Genomic DNA, 8,832 nt, shown 5'->3' with positions numbered 1-8,832 from the left:
CTGGTAAACTCTTGTGATGCTGCTGCTAGTTCTAAACTTAGTTACTTCTTTCCCCTGCTGTTTTTTTCCCAAACTTTTTAAATGAAATTTTCTTTCTTTTTTTTTTTTCATTTTTTGAGATGGCGTTTCGCTCTTGTTGCCCAGGCTGGAGTGCAGTGGCGTGATCTCGGCTCACTGCAGCCTCCACCTCCTGAGTTCAAGAGATTCTTCTGCCTCAGCCTCCTGAGTATCTGGGATTACACGTGCGTCACCACACCTGTCTAATTTTGTATTTTAACAGAGACAGGGTTTTTCCATGTTGGTCAGGCTAGTCTCGAACTCCCATCTTCAGGCGATCTGCCTGCCTCGGCCTCCCAAAGTGCTGGGATTACGGGTGTGAGCCACTGCGCCTGGCTGTAAATGAAATTTTCTACACATAGAAAAGTTGGAACTATAGCAGAGTGACCCAGCCTGTATACCCGATATCAATATTTTAATTTGCTTACATTTTGCTCTGTTTTTTGCTATTGAACCATTTGAAAGTCTCATTAAATTGCAAACATCATGACACTTCTTAGAGTAAGGTTGTTATTCTTTGTAACTACATACCATATTTAAGAAAGCTGATTAGCTATTCATATCTAATATCTATGTCCTGTATTCAGATTTTAGCTATATTTTTTTCGTATAAATGTTTGTGATAATACATGTAATCCCCACTATGTTTTAAAGGAAAAGCAAATTCGTATTCTCTATACTGGTATTCAGCACAACACTTCTGTGATCAAATGTGTGTGGGTTTTCTCTACATTATCTGTGTCTCATTTTCTCTGATGACTCCAGTGGGTTGTCCTACAGTTTAACTTAATTCTGAGAGTATCCACCGGGAAATAGCGTCACATCCCACCAGACTGCTCCCGCTTCTCATGCCAATCACAAGTCCAGGTTATTCATTTTATTTATTTACTTATTTATTTTTTGCCAGATGGAGTTCTCACTCTGTTGCCCAGGCTGGAGTGCAGTGGTGTGATTTCATCTCGGCCCACTGCAACCTCCGCCTCCCGGGTTCAAACAGTTTTCCTCTCTCAGCCTCCCCAGTAGCTGAGACTACAGGTGCGTGCCACCACACCCAGCTAATTTTTGTATTTTTAGTAGAGACAGCGTTTCACCGTGTTGGCCAGGCTGGTCTTGAACTCCTGACCTCAAGTGTTCTCCTGGCCTTGGCCTGCAAAATGCTGGGATTACAGGCATGAGCCACCATGCCCCAGCCAAGTCTCAGGTTATATTATGTGCTTCTGACACACTAGCTATGAATTGGAGGCTCCTATGATTCCTCCTTCAGGTTTGCTAGTATCACTCAGAGAACTCAGGGAAACAGTGTATTTGCTAGATTATCATTTTATAATAAAGAATACAACTCAGAAACAGCCAGATGGAAGAGAGATGCATAAGGCAGAGGAGGAGTGTGGAACTCCCCTGCCTACTCTGGGCTCGTCACCCTCCCAGTACTTCCATGTGTTCACTAACCTTAAGTTTCTCTGCACCTGTCCTTTAGGGTTGTTCTGTAATCTTCAGTAAGCCGGCATGATTGATTATGTCATTGCCCACTAAGGATCATCTTAGCTTTTAGCCCTCTGCTCTACCCGCCTCCCTTCCCAAGGTAGGGCTGAAAGTTCCAGCCCTCTCACCACTGGCGGGTTCCCCTGGCAATCAAACCACTTCCTGAGGCTATCCAGAAGCCATCAGACATCATTCATCTCATTAGCATAAAAAAGACACTGGTATTCCTAGAGTTTAGGAATTTGGGTGCCAGGAAATGGAAGAACAAAGTGTGTATTTCTTCACATTTAACCTTGTGTGACAACCATTTTTTTCTTTTTTGTTTAGATCTTGTTGCATACCAAAACAGCAGTTTTAAGACAACTTGTTGACAGCCCAAGCTTCAGTTTGGGCTTGACATGTTTCACTATTAGTGCTCCTGTATACTTTTTCATTAGTGGTCCTGGTGTTAACATTTGGGAACTTAGTATTTTTGCATAGTTTTAGGAATCTATTTTCTTTATAAATAACACTGTTCAGTGATAGCAGCAGGCAACAAATACTTTGATATGACTCTACTTCCTGAGATTACTGCTTTTATATCTGAAATGTTGAAATACTCATGTTTTAGCCTTTTTGGAGACAATACATGGTCATTGATTTCGTGATACCATATTCCTTTATTGAAGCAATCTATGTGTTTATTTTTAAATAGGAAGTGTATCTCGACAATGCTAGTTTCAGTCTGTGTGACCTTGACCAAGTTACTTTAATGTCTGTGCTGTAGTTTTTCAGTTTCCAAGATGGGATAGTTATAGTACGTATCCTCCTCACGGTTGTGAGGAGTGCATGACACATAGAGAGTGCTCAGTGAACGATCATTTTTCTGGTAAGTAGTTGGAGAATTTTTTGATCTCTTTTGAGATTATTATAGAATGAGAATTTTGAGTTTCAGAATTTAAGTTCATGACACATTTTTAAGATTAGAAAAATTGCAGGCCTGGATACTGTTAGATATGAGTTCTGAATTTCTCCTCCAAGAATCAATATGTCAGTATGTTCAATTCTTTGCCTTCTGCTTTTAAAATTAACTTCCTCTTAAAGCAACCTTTCCCACCCTCATTCCGATTACCTGCTCCACCCTGACTCATTCTCTGCCCTGACTCATTCTCCACCCTGACTCATTCTCCGCCCTGACTCATTCTGATTTCCTGCTCTGCCATAACCATTTTTCCCGACAAACCACTCACCCCGTCACTCTCTTTAAATTAACCAATTGGAAATAGTTTAGCCTGTGTGGTCTAACCCTAGCCAATAGGGGAACGACACAGCAGCAGGGGCCAGTACATCAGGAATAAGAACCGCTTCCCCTCCCTTGTCCAGGTAGTATGCTCACCATTGCTCCATCTGTGAGGGCGCAACATTCTATAGAAGTAAATTGCCTTGCTGAGAAGAAGAAAAATAAAATTTTATATTCGAGTACTATTTATTTTGCAGCACTGAAACTATAACAGTACTTAACTATATTTAATGAAGATGGACTTAGCAAAGGAAAATCCAGCATCTTTTTTCTCTTAACTTCTAAAAAATTTGAACTGAAATAAAAGTTCAAAGAATAACATTAGTGAACACTAATATGCTCTTCACCTACGTTAAAAAAGATTTTGCCATGTTCATGTTGATTAAAAATTGTAGGTGGTGCCATTGTTTTGAGCTAATCTCCTGCACTAGGCCACAATAGACCAGACTAAAATCTAAATGGAGCCACTCATGTTTCCAGACCACCAAACTGAGGTGTTATTGGACCTTCCCAGAAATCAGGAGAGAGGAATAGCCTTAATTTCTCAAACCAGACAGTTCCAGTTGGCATGATAATGCAGTTCCCAATCAGTTATTTCTCTATGGTCCTGTTTTTTCATTCCTTCCTTACAAGGAAAGTAACTTTGAAATGACCAATGCACTTTTTGTTCTGCCATCCTGAAATAATCAAAAGGATCACAGTCAAGTTTAAAAGAGTTTTATTCAGGCTGGGCACGATGGCTCATGCCTGTAATCCCAGCATTTTGGGAGGCTGAGGCGGGTGGATCACCTGAGGTCGGGAGTTTGAGACCAGCCTAACTAACATGGAGAAACCTCGTCTCTACTAAAATTACACAATTATCCAGATGTGGTGGCGCATGCTTGTAATCCCAGCTGCTCGGAAGGCTGAGGCAGGAGAAGAGCTTGAATCCGGGACGCGGAGGTTGCAGTGAGCCGAGATCGTGCCATCGCACTCCAGCCTGAGCGACAGAGCAAGACTCCATCTCAAAAAAACGAAACAATACAAAACAAAAAAACAAACAAGAGTTTTACTTAAATGCAAACCTGAGAGCAGCCAACTGGGTAACACCGAATCCAGAGGAATAGAGCCAGCCAGTCCTCTGAAACCGAAGAGTTTAAGGTCTTGCTTATTTAGGCAGAAAACAAATTTAACAGGATTGCCACATTTTCCATACAAGGTTGGTTTATGAGTTATAGCAGTTTGATTAGTTACAGTTCTTTTCCTTTTCCAATTTAAAAGAGTTTATTTAACATTCCATCTTAGTGTTTTTGTGTAAGAGAAGGAAGTTAATCTACAATGAAGATTAATTTAGAGGGATGGGGGTCTTCTCTGGAGCCCATTAGTCTTTTCCAACATTTTACAAAACAGTTTAGGTAAAAGGCTGATCTATAATCGGAGGACTAAAGCTGCCTGTCATGTGACTCAGGTCCCATTATCACATTTCTTTAAGGCTGAAAATAATTTAAAAACTTCCAGCAGATTTGATTTTGAATTATTTTCACAGTTCTTTGTTTCTGCTTTCTTCAGGCCTGTTGTTTCTGTACATGTAGCCTCTGCTCTGCTCACTGGAATGCTCATTCTATTTTATGGAACAAAGAGTTGCTTGATTCTAGAATCGTAAATAAAGCTGTTTAAGATCCTTAAACCACATTATTGTAATTTTGTCTTTTGATACTTATGTTAACCCTCATGTATTATGTACTCTTTTCTTTCCCTGAATTATTTGAAGTTAACTTACAGAAATTGTGAGTCTATCTCTTTAGGCATTTCAGCATGTGTTTCCAAAGAATATGTTCTCTGGCATAACCACAATGTCCTTGTGCTTTTAAAATTCAACGATAATCTTACAGTATCTAATATTTAGTCTGCATTTAAATCTCCCCAGTTGTCTTAAATGTGTATGTGTATGTGTGTGTGTGTGTGTTGTTTTTTTTTTGGATACAGGGCCTCAGTTGCCCAGGCTTGATCATGAAGTGCAGTGGCTCGATCATGGCTCACTGCAGCCTTGACCTCCTAGTCTCATGTGATCCTCCTGCCTCAGCCTCCTGAGTAGCTGGTAGCTGGTACTACAGATGTGCATCACCATACCCAGCTATCTTTACTGTGTTGATCACTTGAACTCCTGGGTTCAAGTGATACACCACTCAGCCTTCCAAAGGATTAGGATTACAGGTGGAAGCCATTGTGCCTGGCCTTAAGTGTCGTTTGTAACTTTTGCCATCCCCCCAACCCCCAACCAAACCATGTGATTTATTCATTGTGTCTTATTGTTGAGTCTTTAGTCTCTTTTAGTCTAGAGCAGTATGTCTACCATTTTTCTTTTTTGACACTGACTTTTTGAAGAGTATGGCCCACTTTTCATGTGCAAAGTCCACCTTACTAATTTGTCTGTTTCCTCATGGTGTTGATCTGAGTTGCTTCTGCATCACCTGTATGTCATATAAACTAGAAATTCGATCTAAAAGCTTGACTAGATTTTTTTGTTTTTTTAATATATTGCCACACTTCACCTGGAGCTAAAACAAGTTGTCATATCACATTAAGAAGTGGTTAAAGAGAGGTTGATTCCCTTTTAATGATGCCAAATTGTTTTATCTTTCCGTTCTATTGTAGTGAAGGGTCAAGATTGCTCTATTGTAAAGCAACAACATTTTCCCCTTTATAATTAACAGGTAACTTATGGAGCGATCCTTTGATACCATACAGTTATTGTTCTCCAGCAGCCTTTCTCCGGATGGTTTTAGCAACTATTGATGGGTCTCTCTGAATGCAGGACCTTCTTCTTAATGGTCTTGTAATTAAGCTCCATTTGACAATATTTTCCATAACACTTGAAGGTTCTGCTAACCTAGAAATAATGCTAACTCTGAACCTAAATTTTTTTTGTTTCCTTCAGATTTCATCTACAAAGTTAATCACTTAGTAGAATAACTTAAGGTAAAGATGGTATATCTTTAAACAAACCTGAGCAAATTAAGTTTCGCCTTTTCCAGTCAAAGGAGAGGGATTTGTTTTAGGAAAGCTCTAGTTCATCTGAATTTTGAAAGCCTTACATGGCAGCTGGTAAAACCAGGGTCATTATTTTATTTTATTATTATTTTTTAGACTACATCTCATCATGAGGGAAGGACTCTTTTTTTTTTTTTTGAAATGAGGTCTCGCTCTGTCACCCAGGCTGGAGTGCAGTGGCACCATCTCAGCTCACTGCAACCTCCGCCTCCCGGGTTCAGGCGATTCTCTTGCCTCAGCCTCCCGAGTAGCTGGGATTACAGACGCCCACTACCATACCCGGCTAGTTTTTGTATTTTTAGAGGAGACTGAGTTTCACTATGTTGGCCTGGCTGGTCTTGAACTCCTGACCTCAGGCGATCATCCACCTCAGCTTCCCAAAATGCTAGGATTGCATGCGTGAGCCACCACACCCAGCCAGTGGAAGGGCTCTTATCTGGAGTTTTGCATTCGAATATTATTTAAATAGCCACCTTGTATCCTTCCCCTACTGCAGCTCTTCCTTCATCTCCTATCTTAAGTTTTTAGTCTGTTAAGTTCAACTTGAAATGTTAATGAAGTGGAAAGCAGCAGAAAATATTGCTAAGATAAGCTTAAATCTGATAGAAGGGTGCGCACTTCAGAATATCAGTAAGTTAAAATTCTCATTTGATCGAATGAATTTGTTAGGCTAAATTGATTTTATGTGGTTTAAAAATTTCTTTAATTTGGCCGGGCGCAGTGGCTCATGCCTGTAATCTCAAAAAAATTTTTTTTCTTAATCTTTGAAGTCGTTCTCTAGAGAGCACAGAAAGGGAGTAGAGTCATGGTTTGTGTTTTAAAATTGGGAAATACTACATTATGGTTTTTTGTTTTTTTGTTTTTTTGTTTTTTTTGTGACAGAGCCTTGCTCTGTCATCCAGGCTGTAGTGCAGTGGTGCATTCTTGGCTCACTCTAACCTCTGCCTCCCGAGTTCAAGCGGTTCTCCTGCCTCAGCCTCCTAAGTAGCTGGGATTAAAAGTGTTCACTGCCACACCTGGCTCATTTTTGTACTTTTAGTAGAGACTGGGTCTCGAACTCCTGGCCTCAGGTGATCCGGATCTGCCCGCCTTGGTCTCCCAAAGTGCTGGGATTATAGGCGTGAGCCACTGTGCCCGGCCTACGTCATGATTTTTTTTTTTTTTTTTTTTATAAAAAGCTCTTGATCTTATTTATTGTATTTTTTTGAGATGGGGTCTCACTGTGTCACCCAGGCTGGAGTGCAGTGGTGTCATCTTGGCTCACTACAACCTCTGTCTCCCTGCTTCAAGTGATTCTCCTGCCTCAACGTCTCGAGTAGCTGGGACTAAGGGCATACACCACCATGTTTGGCTACTTTTTTTGTTTGTTTTTTGTAGAGACAGGATTTCGCCATATTGGCTAGGCTGGTCTCGAACTCTTGAGCTCAAGTGATCTGCCTACTTTGGCCTCCCAAGGTGTTGGGTTTACAGGTGTGAGTCACTGCGCCTGGCCTTTACATCATGTGTTGTATGCTGATGGAACTATGCTAGTGGTAAATGTATACAGAGAAAAAGGATGGGATTGATTAGGCAAGTAACATGGTTGAACGTGGCCCAGAGATAGTACATCTTTTATTAGGGAGACAAAGGGTACTGATCAGTCAATTTGGTGGTGAAGTGATGAGTAGTTGAGTAGTTCTCTTTGCTTCTGTTTTCTTAGCCAGTAGCAAGCCTATCTGCTGAGGCTGTGGTTAGTATTGTTGAATGCTCACTTGAGATATGAGATTGAGGCTGTGGTTAGTATTGTTGAATGCTCGCAGTGAAATTTGTGTATGTTTTTCATCCACATTTAACCACTTTACGTTGTAAGCACTCTAGGAAGGGATTTGGGTTAGGGTTTTGCCATACAACAGTGACAAGAAGAGAAGGGTAAGAGAATTGAGAAAAGCAGTGGAATAATAATCATCATAATGTGATTGACCATCCATGAAAATCTAAGCAGAGTAATGAGGGAAGTTAGTCCCTGAGGGAGGTAATGCGATCCTGGAAAAACAGTAAAGCTGTAGATTGGTACTGGTTGCATCAAAGAATTGTTGGAGTGGGAGTGTCAGTGTAAGAAAACTGGAATGATCAGAGATGGTTTTGAGTATGAGATACTTGAAATAAAAGGTTTTGGGGTTATTGCAGTTATTGTTGATAAAAAGGTCTATGTTGGGACTATGAGCATAGATGAAGTGTAGGGTAAGTGGTTTGAAGGGAGGATGTCTAAGAGTCAGAGGGCAGGTTGAATGAATCGTGTGTGGACGTTGAGGTTGCCAAGAATGTTGATGAGAATCATGGAGGAAAAGAAGTAAAGCCGATAATATAATCTTCAACAAATGTGTGCAGATGACTGGTGGAAGATTAACAGGTAGAAAAGTAACAAAAAGGGATAACTATTATAACTAGTGTTACGACATGTGCTTCTAGGGTGAGGATTGGGGTAGGAGAGATGGTGCCAGGGTATGTGGTGAGAAATACAAACAACCGTCTTTTGGGGGAGCTACTGGTGGTTGGGTCATGTGGTCAAAGTAGACTGCACTTTACTGAAGAACGACTTTACCTTCTGGAGAGGTTTGGATAGGCTGGGGGAAGAGAGTGATAGGGGCCCATTCGACAGGTCTGAGTGGGAAGAGAGTTGAATGAGGTGAAAGAGGGATATGAGATTTGATGTGGCAGCTGGATAGGCTCTCAGGGAAAGGCAAGTAAGCAACCAGTTGTCCTGATAGCCTTCATCTTAGGCCTAGTCTCTCTAGATCATTGAGTGGTGAGACAGACCTGCTATATCTCTAGGAACCAAATTTGGTTTAAAAGATACACTGCTTCTGGCCGGGTGCAGTGGCTCATGTCTGTAATCCCAGCACTTTGGGAGGCCGAGGCGGGCGGATCACAAGGTCTGGAGATCGAGACCATCCTGACCAACATGGTGAAATCCCATCTCTACTAAAAATACAAAAATTAGTTGG

At 41.0% G+C, this 8,832-nt stretch overlaps 1 protein-coding gene across 1 annotated transcript in view; it reads left to right on the top strand.

The window, feature by feature from the left end:
• SPIN1 (spindlin 1) overlaps positions 1-8,832 on the top strand; it is an 82,611-nt gene that overhangs the window by 21,808 nt on the left and 51,971 nt on the right. The window contains exon 2 of the mRNA XM_011975191.1: positions 2,234-2,407. The gene's annotated coding sequence lies outside the window, so the exon portion shown is untranslated. The remainder of the gene's footprint in view (positions 1-2,233; positions 2,408-8,832) is intronic.

Source organism: Mandrillus leucophaeus, unplaced genomic scaffold (assembly GCF_000951045.1).
Source record: "Mandrillus leucophaeus isolate KB7577 unplaced genomic scaffold, Mleu.le_1.0 Scaffold152, whole genome shotgun sequence".
Classification (NCBI taxonomy): domain Eukaryota; kingdom Metazoa; phylum Chordata; class Mammalia; order Primates; family Cercopithecidae; genus Mandrillus; species Mandrillus leucophaeus.
This window is presented reverse-complemented; position numbering and strand designations above follow the sequence as displayed.